Here is a 13639-nt window from a genome sequence, read left to right as displayed (position 1 = left end):
CTGAGAGTCAACAGCCGCTTATTGGACTCGATCTCCCTCACATGCGGGATGAGACAGGGATGCCCATTTGTCCCTGCTGCTCTTTGCTCTGGCCATGGAGCCGCTGGCTCAACGAGTACGCAAAAACCCCCGGCTCAGTGGCCTAAGGACCGGCTCCACGCAACATAAAGTGGCTCTCTACGCAGACGACATGCTGTTCACCATTACAAACATCGAGGGATCCATGAGGGCGGCCCTGACTGAAATCCACATCTTCGGGATGGCATCGAGATTCGCCATTAACTTCCAAAAGTCAAGAAAAGGGGAAGAAAGCACGCATCCCGTGAAGATCGATGATGGCAAGCACAAGACTTGGTGGACTGGGGTTGCCCGACCTCCATAAATATCAAATGGCAGCACAGCTGCCCCACCTCCAAGCATGGGGGCTTGCCACAGGGCGGCTGAAATGGGTGGAGATTGAACAATCCTGCCTCACTCTCCCCCTTCGCTTCCTCCTGTTTCTACCCACCGCCTTACGACGGAGCTGGCCGGGAACACTAACTGCCACAAAACAATCGATAAAGGCTTGGGAATGGGCCCGCAGACTGTCATGATGCCTACCCCCGGAGCATCAGGCCAGGCCCAGCACCCCCGGAAGCAGGCATCATGCCGTCGGGTAAAAGCCCAGCGGCCCCTTATAGGGACTCTTTGGACTCAGTCCTGGCGCCATAGGCGCCAGGCTCATAAAGGGAGGTGTTTTGTGCACTTACCTGATGCAGACCATGCTGCACGCTTCAGGCCTCCCTGAGACCTGAAAGGGACTATTTTTTCATAGGGACTATTTTTTTCACTCGGGTGTGGCCAGGGAAGGATACATACCTAGTTGGGGAAGGATACATACCTGGGACTTCTTTGGAGGCTATTTAAGCCACGCCCAGACAGCAGCTCATGCTTCGCGTTGTTCTGCTTCTGCAGTTTAACGCTCACCGTGTCTGCTCCTGCTCCTGGACTACAGCCACGCCCGTCTTGAACCTGGAAGACCTGCAAGGAAGGAAGAGAAGAGAAAGGTGAAAACCAAGGATTATTTCAAGCTTCTTACCTGCATCCGGAATCTTCTCGCCAGCATCCCTGAAGGAAGACTTCAATTTAAAAGCATTGCGTTGCTCGCTGCAGCGCCACACTTCACTCACCTGTCCTGTCCTCAAGACATCTCCCGGCTCCATTGCGGCTGTCAGCATCGGATGCCACATCTCTGCACCTAGGGGAGAGAGGAAGAAACAAAAGGTGAGCAGAAGGACACACAGAAGGAACGCCTGATTAACAGCCATAATACTTACCGGCTTTTCTTCCACATTTCGGGTCGGCGCCGCCCCGTTGGCAGGTACCGTACCCCGGCCCCTATGGGGAAAGGACTAGAGACATTTCAGAGGAATGATAAGGACATCTAGAGGGATCACCCTCATTACTACTCACCTCGGCAGGTTAACCCCTTGACGCATCGCCTTCATTCTGCACCTGAAATAAAGGACAGATCACAGGTGAGAAAGACAGCATAAAGGGGGCCTCACTTGAACTTTGAACTTCATATTTACGGCGCATCGCTCAGGAAAGTCAAGTGGATTTTGCCAGCGCCATTCTGAAAACCAGTGAAGTAACTGGACGAACGCGCGCCCCTGCACCAGAAGCAGGATGGAGAGTTCAACCTTCCAAACCATAAGGTGAGCTTAAACCGGGTTTGGAGGAATAGAGAGGAACGGAGGGGGGAAGGGGGGAGCTAGCACACCATTCCGCAGACTGTTAACCCCATTTCTCATCTGCAGAAGGATATTCCTACGGGCCAAGGAAGCACGATTTGGAGGTCCTGTCCAATCGGTGTTCCGGGTCCTGCGCATCACGCTAGAAGAGGCCGCAGTAATCCAGACTAGATCAGCTCCCCCGTGGGAACCAGGTGGGCGTTACACAGACACTGTGGCTTTCCAAGAGACCTGGGTGCACTCTCTCCAATCTTCCTCAACACAGCTTTCTCCCCCGGAGCCCATCCAAAGGACTTTAGGAACTCGGTCGCAGGAGGCCTTGCAACACTGGGGCAACTCTTTGATGGGGACTCCCCCCCCCCCTAACCTTCGAATGCTGTAAAATGACATTCCAGCTAGCGGAGACAGATAGATATACCTAGGCCCAACTCAGACACTGGTGCTCCCACCCCCAGACCCGGGCGGCGGCCACAAGACCCCTTACTCCACTAGAGCTAACAGTGAATGACCTACCGGCTCGGGGAAAGATCTCAGCCCTCTTTAGACTGCTACAAGATGACCCTTTTCAGTCCAGGCCCTCATATTTGTCTCAATGGGAGATGGACCGTGGGCACGCTATAGAAGACCACAAGTGGGTGGACATCTGGACAAAAACGCGCACGGCATCCCGCTGCAACACCAACTGGGAGTGCGCCCACAAACTGCTTCTGTGCTGGCAGTATCCCCCCCCCCATACCTCCATCACTTCCAACAGGCCCTAGAGCCCCACTGCTGGCGTCTCTGTGGCCTCCCAGGATCCTACTTCAATATGTGGTGGACCTGCCCCCGAGTGAAGGAGTTTTGGACCCACTGCCTAGCCACTATAAAAGATGTCATCCAGGTGACCATTCCGTTAAAGCCCGAGCAAGTCCTCCTAGGGATCCCGCTGCCAGACTCATACCCGAGATCAGGGAGAAGAGCGACCCTAGTGTCCCAGTTTTTGCTAGCAGCTAAAATCACGGTGGCCCGCACTTGGAAGTCCGCGGAAGTGCCCTTGATATCCCTCTCCTGGGTCAAACTCTGGGACATTCTAATAGCCGAGAAGGTTACGGCAGCCAAAGCGGGATCGCTTCACTGATTCATGGACATTTGGACGCTGGTACTGGACTATGACGAGAACTATCCGGCCCTGACACATAAACCGTGCCTGATCGCGAGAGCCCTTCATTCTATGGACGATCCGTCGCCGCCACCAGACCAGACCGATTGAGGCCCGAGAACAGTGCCCACCGAGAAATGCATGGTGCGGGAGACGGGGACTCTATGCCTTATATGTTCTGAGAAGCTATAAGCAATGTGAATGTATAAGCTCTCCTGTGTGTTGATTGATAAATAAACAAATTGAAAAAAAAAGCAAAGACATGTTTTTTTAGGATTGGTGGGGTATTACAGAATTGTTATCCCATACTTCTCAGATTTGGCCACCACCTTGACAGACACGCTGACCAATGCCAATCCTGTGCAATGGGACCTCCGAGCCAAATGAGCCTTTGAAACCTCTGCAGAAATCCAGTCCTAATCATGCCCGACTTTACAGGGAATTCCTACTACAGACCGATGCCTCTTTAGTAGGACAAGGAGCAATCCTCTCCCAAATCCACGTGTGGGAAGAGAAACTGATTCCGTTTATTAGCCGAAAGCTATTTCCTACAGAAGAACTACACAGCAATGGAGTGCCTGGTCATCAAGTGGGCCATACACATTCTTACAGAGTATCTAGCCATAAGGAAATTCAGGCTAATAACGTATCATGCTCTATTGGTGTGGATGGCCCTGAACAAAGACATCAACCCTACTCATTTCTAGAGAAAAATAGATCCGGCTCGAAAATTGGCTTCTTGTACTGGTACCCACAGACTGCTAGAAACCTCGACGAGGAGGAAGGGGGGGGGCTCAAAAGGAAAAGGTGTTGGTGTGTAACAGGGTCAGAGATTTTTCCCAGTCAGGTGGGGTTAGGCACCCCTCTCAACTTGGGGTGAGAGGCCTATCAGAGTCAATGCCAGTACCATTCCTTTCACAGATGCGGGGTGTGGTAGTTGAGAGGGCCCCAGTTCCTACCCCTTCCCCTTGTGCCTGGTTGCATGATATTAATACCACTGTATTACCCCATGCCTGCAAAGCACCATTCTGGCCAGTGTCTGTCTCGTAGAGCCAACAAATTCATCAGCTTTGGCAGAAGCACCACCTGACTGCCATATGAGAAGGACGCCAAACAACCAAGAGCCGAAAGAAACAGAACTAGCCTGGCAGCAGTGAGGATCTGAGTGAGCTAGAGTGCTGGTGCAGTGCAAGGAAGCAGAGTAAGGGAGAGTGCAGGGAGAGTGCATCACACTCACTCCACCCTGAGGAGAGACAAGGCGAGGGGCACCCATCGGGACCTGCCACTTCAGGACATTTCAATCACTCATGCAGGGGCCACTGTGCAGTGTCCTTGGTGAACAGGCATGTCCCCACCGGGAGAGCCTAACACGAACTGGTACATTAACTTTGATGGGCTACCATGGTGGCAGACCAGCTGACCCATGTACGAAAAAGGGGCTAGGCTTAAGCCCCCTTCTAAAGGCTTTGATGTTTGTGCCACCTTCCCAAAGGAAAGGGACAGTAGTTGGCCCAGGTGACCAGCAAAGGAAACTAGCTAATGGTGGGGGCAGGGGACAAAAGGGAGAGCAGGAAACAGGAAGATGCGAGTAATTCAGCTGAGGTCAAGGGAGGAGCAGGAGGACCAAGAGACCAGGCAGCGGAAAGATGTAGCAGGGAAACATGGAGGAGACTTTTTGAAGGAGTGTGCAAGGCGAGGGATTGGTTGGTAGGACAGAGTGGTGCTGCAGTTTGAGTGTGCATGAAAGATGAGGGATATTAGTAGTGGGAGTGTAGAGAGTGAAAGGTGGGTGACTGAAGGGAGAGGATGTAGTCAGAGTGAGAAGTAGATGTAGTATGGAAAGGGGAAGAGGTCTTGTATGGACAGGGGAGTAGGTGTTGGATAGAGGGGGGAGACGTTGTAGAGTGGAGAGGAGAGTAATAGTGGTGTGGAGAGGTGAGAGCAGTAGAGGTAGTAGAAAGAGAAGAGAAAAAGTAGTAGCAAAGTGTATGACACGGAGCGTGAGGGCCTAGCGTAGTGCCATCTTGGAGGACGCAAATGCGACCGGTGGCAGCTCAGCCAGCGTTGCCATAGGGACCAAGACCGTGGCCGTGTTTTGACATCCTCTGTGAATTTAACTGTGTGCTTTTGGGACAGTCTATAAATCAATATTAGGACACATCAATAGGATATTTAAAACTTAAAGGGTAATAAATAATAGACAAAATGTAAGATTGCATCTTACGTGGAACTTAGATTTGCGCAACGCTGTGTACTAGCACTTCGTTCCCCAGTGGTAGCTGGTCACTGGTTTATGTGGGATGCCCAGGAGCTGGTATTAGTTCTGGAACCTGAATTGTTTCAACAGATACCCTCAAAATCAGAAGTTAGTTCCAGAACAATCCTCCTCCTTCTCCTAAATTCCCAGACAGCAGATCCCTGAACCAAGGAGAAGGGAGACCGGGACTGAAAATGATGGTGTAAATGTCCTATACCCGAGCTACTTCGCTGTAAGGGACAGTTACCCTTTTTGGGAGCAGCAGAAGTATGAGCAGAGACCTCCCTGCAACCAAGAGAAAGTTACCCAACTGAAGCTCCAGGTCCAACAATTGACTGACGAGGGCTAAATCGAACCCTCAACCTAACCATGCTTCCCAGAATGCCCCAACACCCAGGTTGGATGCCCAAAGGGGAAATGACTGAAGGAAAGTCCAACAATCAACAGGTACCTGAGAATGGGGCCCAACGAACAAAGGGTAAGTAGGAGAGGTCGAAGAAAAACTCATTTTGTGGAGAAAGAAAACAAGATCATTCCTTTTGAAAGAGAAGAATACCCGGAGGACTTGGGTAAGCAAATCTTCTTTTTCAGGAATGGTGGGATCCCTCCCAAAGAAAAAGGCTCGTCTGACGGGGTAGGTATGCAGACTTACCCAGATAGAGAGAGTCCAAGACCCCAAACATGCGAGTCAGATTGCACAGACTGTAGATGTATCCTCCCCACAAACAGGTTCTGAGAACTGTCTTAAGAAAAAGGGGTACAGCCAAGAATCTGGGGAGAAAGAGGATTCCCCAACTACACACATTGCAAAATGTAAATTCCCTCCTACATGTTCCCGATCTCCAACACAGAAAATAGCCCAATATCAAACTGTGACAGAGCTCTCAATATTAAGAAAATGACTGCCGGTTGAGCTGGCAAATAACTCACTGTTTCTTTTTACACTTCAGGAAAAAAAGGGCAGGTTTTATGCCCCGGTCAAGAAGACTATATAAACTTGAACTCTCACCTTCAAAAACAAGGCTTATATTTACATCCAACACCTTTAGTGGATGTAGAACACAATACCATTCAAATATTGGTGGATAACAGCAACCCTCAAAGCATCACTTTGGGCGCGGACTATTGGAATGTCAGTTGATGCCCAACACTATTCTATTGATTTAGGGAATTAAACCATCTGGCCAATCCCGAACAACTGTTTTGACAGCAGTGAAAGTATTCCACCAGAAAAGATTTGTACCCATCATGGGGAGAATTTCTTGGTGTACTCTTCATGCCCTTATGGGGATGAAGAAGTAACCTGTGACATCAGGAAGGACGAGGTGGTATTTAGAGTCAACACCAAGTACCTCTAATCTAGGAAACCTCATGTCCAGGTAAACACCATCAAAAGAGAATGCTCCACACAATTAGAGGATACCGCTAATATTTTTCATGCCCAAGATCTTTCCAGGTTTCAGGCAGATGGTCGAGGAATGGATCAATCTCGCTGATGCCTGTGAGAATAAGGAGTAAATACAGAAGCTGAAATATGGGGTTCCTGGACTTCCAGGATTTCTTTTCCGTAGATTCATGTGACTGTGGATGTATATCTATCCATTCAACCAACATCTCCACAGACCCAGAGATGGAACCAGTATTCGTTAAACAATAACGGTTATCTCCCGCGTCCATGGAGTCACTCACACAGATTATTAAGAATTTGGAATCCCGTGGGATAATTAGTCCGATCCACTATACCTTTAACAACCTGGTCCTGGTACTGGGATACTAAAAGCAAATGGGCAATGCAATGCAGACTATGTGCAGACCTGAGAAAGTTAAACAAATAAGTCCACATAACTAGATGGCAACTTCCCTACATCGATTCCCTACATCGACCAAGGGCTGGCGTAGATCAAAGGGTCAAAAGTGTATAGAGCCATTGATTTGACCAATGGTTACTGGACGGTACCCATGAGTAGGGAAGACCAATACAAAGTTGCCTTTACCTTTGGGGGGGGCAACAATATATGTAGACCTGAACACATTTTTGATGTATAAACTCCGGAAATGAGTTCAATATATTCCTTCATAAGGATAAGCCTGACTTGGGCGAAAGGGGAAACCTGGCCTATGTGGGTGATTATTGATCAAGAGCTCAACTGTGCAAGAACATATTGCAGAGGTTCGCTATATTCTGGTCAGTTGAAGGCCAGAGCAAAACTCCCCTTTTAAAAGGCACAGTGGTGTAAGACCAGAGTGAACTTTCTTGGGCACGAAATCCCCCCTAAGGGTCTCAACCCCCAAAAAAGAAAGTGGAGGCCTTATTGAAATTAAAATACCCTACTACTCTGCAAGAATCGAGAAGCTTTCTTGGACTCACTAATTATAGTTGAAAGTGTACTGAAGACTACGCAGAGGTCACTGGACCCTTGGCCCATTTATTAAAGGCCGGAGTCAAGGGGGGGTCCGGAGCAATCAGAGGCAGTTCAAAAACTGAAAAGAAGTCTTTCTCAAGCTTCTTGTTTGGCTTACCCCATTAAGAACAAGAAGTTCTATTTGGAGACAGGGTTTTCAGATACCTGCCTGACCTCAGTATTGTGCTAAAAGCACTACATGGTCAACACAGTTATCTCTTACGAGAGCCAAACTTTGTCCTCTGTGGTGGAAAAATTAAACTAGTGCGAAAAGGCACTCCTGGCAATGGTTTGGGCATTGAAAAACGACCACCCGTTTATCCAGTGGGAGCACATCATCGTAGAGACTCCCCATCAACCCTTGCAGTACTTACAAAGTGACAGAATCCAGGGTGGGACTATGTAATTCCAGAATTACTTCCTGGATTCATTCTCTCCATGCAAGACTTTCATGTGGAGGTCAGATATTGCCAAAACAAGAAGAGTCATCTAGCGCATTGAATTGGCAGACTTGCACGATTATGCTCAAGAAAACTGTCTTGAGGACGAAAGTCTAATAAGCAAAGACAATTTGAGGCATACCTAACATCCCCACACAAGGACTATGAAGTAGACACTTATCAGGTGATACCCACAGTTTATGCGGATGGGTGCTCCTACCACGTTGGCAATAACGAGGAAAAAAGGCTAGTGGCTGGCATTAAGAATGCCTGGGTTAGTGATACACCTGAACCCTCTGATGGTTACAAAATAGGACCCAGAAGTAGTCAGGTGGCAGAGTTGATGGGCGTACATTAAGCCATTCTCACTGCAGTACACCACCAACTCACAGGTGATAATCACAGACTCCGACTATGTCAGGAATGGGTTCATGGAACATCTGATAAACTAAAAAAATAGAGGCATGCTTTGTGCTAACAACAAACCATTAAAACATGGTAAACTGATCCAGTCTATTGATGATCTGGTGATCTGTAATGGGAGGACCATATACTGGAAAAAGATCAGAGAGATGTCATTCCAAAATAGAGGGGCCGGATAAGACTGGGAATTACCTGGCTAATCAGCTGGCTAAAACAGAAGCTCTGCACAGGGATTTTATAGATACAGAATCTCTGCTTGGTGAAATTCAAGTCACAGCGGTGACCAGGTCTCAAGCTTCTGCCTACAGTGAACTCTTCTCAGTTCAGTGGAGTAAAGATGCCCCGGATGCAGATTTGATTAATGCACAAAAAGAGGACCCTATATTGGAAAATTCTATCAATGCATTGAAGACCCGGTGAGTTTTCCTTTAACAGAATCGGATTATACTGGTAAAGAGGATCTCCGGGTGTTGATGACATTTTCAAAAATGTTTCCAACCCAAGATAGTTTGTTGGTACGCAGATCCTCATCTGAATGTGACCAGTGGGTGGTACCTACCTCATTCTGTAGCCGGAGTTTGAAGCACACCTATGATGCGGCCACTGCCGGTCATAGGGGTTTTCACACGACATTGGAAATCTTGCAAGAGGTTGCATACTAGCCGCACATGGGCCAGGAGCTCAACATATATCTAAAGGAGTATCTTGTGTGTGCACAATTTCAGCCGAATTCCCCCCATACAGAGAGCGCCGCTACAAAAAAGGGAAATGACACTGCCTTGGTCAGATTTGCAATGCGATTCTATCGGGCCAGTGATTCGGTCCTCTAGAGTAAACAAGTCCATATTGGCCATAACATGCTTGTTTACAAAATGGGTAGAATGTCTTCCTGCCCTGAATTGTAAGGCAGAGACAGCAGCTGCATTAATGATTAACCACATCTTCTCTCGTTTCAGCTTCACGCAAAGGTTTGAGTCTGACAGAGGAAGTCATTTTACAAGTGAGTTGATGACCAAGATGTGGGAGATTCTAGGGGTAAAAAGAAAACTCCACATCACCTACCACTTGGCATCGAGTGGAGGGGTTGAGAGATATAATAAGACAATTGTAAGCATACTGAAGAAGTTTCTGGCTGACTCAGGACCCATTTGAGACATTCGATTACCACTTGTCCTGGTGGTTATCAGGTCTACACCATCTTCTGCAACTAAAATGTCTCCATTTGAACTTATGACCAGCCAAAACATGGTGCTACCTCAGCATCTGCTCTATAGAACTCAAGAGCTGACGCTGATTAACACATCCACTACTCGTGAGTGCATTGAGAACCTAAGGAAGCACCTTCAGCATGCTTTTGCTTATCTGCAGCGCAACCTAGAGAAGTTGGCCAAAGGGATGAAATCATTCTACGACTTGAAGACCACAAAAAGAAATAAGAGGCAGGTGACAAGGTTTATTTGTACAACTACCAGAGAAACCAGACCAAGGAACGGAAATGTATTGCACCTTGGTGCAGTAGTTTTGAGATTGTGGACAAAACATTGCCTGTTGCTTTAAGATCTGCATCCCAAAAGGAGAATAGACAGAAGAGAAATGGGTCCATATCAAATTTAAAAGCTGTCACCCCAGACTAGCTTTGAGAGTGATTGAGGATCCCACTGAAGTTAGAGCCAGGAAACCATCTGAGTAATGAAAGGTAAGATCCGTTCCCAGGATGGAACTAAAATATAGCACAGGCGAGTAATTAAATGAAATATTTATCGAAAATGTTTGATAGAAAAGGAAAAAGTGTTTCAAAATTGAAAATTTGAAATACAATCAATGGGCCTCATCACAAGTTGGGCAGTATCCTGCTGTAATACCGCCCAACTGTAAGTGTGTTAGCACCTGCCGGATCACGGGTTGGGTGTTAACAGTAAATCCCCATTCCCCATTTGGTCCATTGGTAATACAGGGAGCTAAATGGGATTTCCACCTCCAGAAAAAAGCTGGAGGTAAAACAACCCTTTTAGCGTCCAACTCGTGATAGGGCCAACCCTTAAATGTGGTGGTAACACTGTTACTGACACATTTAAGGGCTACGCCCAACTCGTGATAAGGCCCAATGTGTCTTATTCTGAAATGTTTTACGGGGAAATAAGGTTCAAACAAAAATGCTTAACAATTCTTTTTACTCCTCCTTAGAAAATGATCTCCTATTCCTTCCAGCCTCTGGACCAGAAGAAGCAGAGTCCCGGGAGGACCCCGGGAAGCCTGTAGAGGAACGCAGGGGAAAAGAGGGAGGAGATACTTTCCATAACCCTGGAACCCAAAATCAGGACGTGGAGACCAGATCACCCACTACCACAGCAAGAAGAGAGCGGGACGTGCTCCATTGAAGAATGTGACTTGAGAAAAATAAAAAACTCCTCCCTGCCCTTTTCACACTAGTTACGTCTTGAGATTAAAGGACAGGGAAGGATTTGTGGGGTTTAGATGTAGCCCCAAGGACAAAAGGAAACTGCGTCTGGCTGACTGGGGACTACAAATGCAGACATACTTTCCTGAAATTTGAAAGCACACTGACTGACACGTCAGACTGGAAGGCCAGCATGGACATTTCAACACTGCCAAATCCACCAACAGTGTTGTCAGAAACAGGAAGACTAAAATTCAGTGTACTAGGTGGGCGAATGACAAGGCTGAAAAGAAATGAGGCCTACTTTCCATTACAGGATATTGAGATACTGAAATGCATTCTTTCCAAAGGAAAGCTGCCATAGAAATGAATAGACTTTGCAGTTTGGGTAGAAAGGAACTGTTTAAGAGGAAACTCATTGGCCTGAACCATTCAAATGTATTTATAATGTGAAGTCGGACACTGATGGATTGATGCAAGATATTAAGACGGGTCAATGTATAAAGGATTTTAACATTCAAAAATACCAGTTTTCTGCGAATGTAGAAAAACTGTGCTTAGCCAAATTACATTTTCTCATGAGATTCGAAGGCCCAGACACTGCACAACTCTCCCTGCCCTTATTCGAATATCAGGCAATGTTCTTGAAGCTCACAAGGCCAAGAAAAGGGGGGGGAGCGTCTGCCGGATTAAGGGTTTATGAGGTCAACAGATGGCCACTGTGAAAACAAAAGACCCAGTTAATGGAAGTCAACTATAAAACATACATAGAATTAAAATGAGATTCCTGGTAAAGTCCAGGATGTAACTGACAAATGACAAGTTACAGGAGACTGCCACATGAGTGAGGGGGCAGAGTTATACCCTCTGCTCAAGGAAGATAAGGACAGATGGGCATTAGCCCTGGGAGAAAGAAATGTTAAGTGCTATTATGGCAGGTGTAGGTCAACGAAGGCCAGAGGCCAGGCCTACATACATATCTTGGGAACAAAAATATGCCAGTTAACTGAAAAGAAAAATATGCATGTCATTATTTTTACATAGGATTGTATGGAGAATCATACTTTGGCAATTATCTCAGGAACCATAATTCGCACAATAATGGTTCAAATATCATTAAACAGGTTATGGGAAGACCCATCAGTTGAGACGACGTTGGGAACTGAAGTTATAAGCTGAAATGTGATGATAGCTTCCCAGAAATTGTCATGAAGTGGAGATTCGGGGAGATGATAGCTTGAATAAGCTATCTGTATTGAAAATATCATGTTGACGAGAGTCATCTTTGTTGACTACATTACAAAAAACTGCCATTCGGACATAAAGTTTGTGACTATTATTTGTAAATGAATTTTATTTACCATGTTGTAATTTTTAAGGTCATAAATGAAGCGGTCCAAAATGCATTTTCAAGGCGGTGGAGTTAAAACGCATAGGGATGATGTTTAGTAACTAAAGGAACCAATCATTGCAATGGGGGTAGACAATAGATGTCCAACCAGAAGAGTTAGCAAATCACCTGGCGAATCCTAATTTAGATAATTTGGGGTTTGGTTAAAGATTTATAAGGAGACGCACAATGGGAAAAGGGAGAGCTGTCGGACATCACCTGAGTGGGACTACTGAAAAATTGCTGGAGAACTAACATTGCCTGGGAGGTAGACAGCCAGGGAAAGACAGAAACTGGGATCAATAAAAGGAAAGTCAAATCAAGGGGATGGATTCTGGAGGCAATCCATCAATGAGATTGGAGTCTGACCAGATCTCAGTCCTTTCTCCATGAGATGATCCAGGAGGTGGTGTCTTTTCCCGAGCACAACATCCAGATATATTCTATGTAAATAACTTGTCCAACAAAACCAAGTCTTGTGGGGAACTGAGTTGAGTTAATACCTTTCCCTTATTTATTGGGTGAGGTAATCCCTCACCCGATATGAAAATGCTAAATCCCTAGCATTTTCTTAGCAAGTCATAATTTAATGAATTCCCCTATAGCCAGTAGACACAGGGTGATTTTGTTGAAATTCCAAATTAACATTGCTGCCAGTGTGGATAAAAATATAGTCTGTCAAAGCAATTGGGTACTCCTATTTCTTTTTGCCAACCACAAGATTCCCTAAAGCGAGGGGTGCATAAAAACAAAATTCCCAACTGCTCCCTATTCCCCAGACCCTGCCTTAAAGCAGACAGAGTTCCATTGTTAACTTAGTAGCTGGGTTTGTGGCATAGGAAAAGTGTCTTTACAAAGCTAACCAGATTGAAGTCACCGATTTAAAAGCACATCACTGCAGAAAATGTGAAAGTGACCAGTGATGGAAGCGATTCCTCATTGCTTAGTGGTAGAGGAAAAAGGGTTCCAAATATATACACCAAGTATTTTGTCTTTAACAGTCTGTTGTGCTCCAACACAGCCAGCATCGCCAAGTGTGCAGGGATATTGTAAATAAAGAGCGCTGCATGTGTGAAATTGCTTTTGTCAGTAAAAAAAGGTTGCATGTTATTTAATTGAAACTTCACTTAAAGTTTATTGACGAGCGTATGATCCTGTCATGTTTCAAGGTGCTACATTTTATTTAAAGTAAACCCCATGCAAAGGATATTGTGAAGTTAAATTGTTCCGTCATGTCCAGGGTGCTGCGCAATTCCATACATTAAGTGTATTTTGGGAGTGAGCTAGGTATCTTAAGTATTCTATAGATGTAACGCTCACCTGATTCTCGCAGAGGCGCCGGTCTTGACTGGGCGACTACCGTATCTTCAAAAGTGATGTGTAGCACCCGGTTGGCTCTTTGGGCTGGACCTCTGTGCACTGTATGCCTGACGTGTAGAGTAAGATGTCTGCAGATAG

General features: G+C 46.3%; 1 protein-coding gene across 1 annotated transcript in view; it reads right to left on the bottom strand.

Annotated features, from left to right (window-relative positions):
- The window catches only part of NTAN1 (N-terminal asparagine amidase), a 724178-nt gene that overhangs the window by 396407 nt on the left and 314132 nt on the right, over positions 1-13639 (bottom strand). The window lies entirely within an intron of this gene.

Source organism: Ambystoma mexicanum, chromosome 2q (assembly GCF_040938575.1).
Source record: "Ambystoma mexicanum isolate Mex_15411 chromosome 2q, UKY_AmexF1_1, whole genome shotgun sequence".
In the NCBI taxonomy this organism is placed as follows: Eukaryota; Metazoa; Chordata; class Amphibia; order Caudata; family Ambystomatidae; genus Ambystoma; species Ambystoma mexicanum.
Note: the sequence above shows the minus strand (reverse complement) of the source record. Positions and strands in the feature narration are given on the sequence as shown.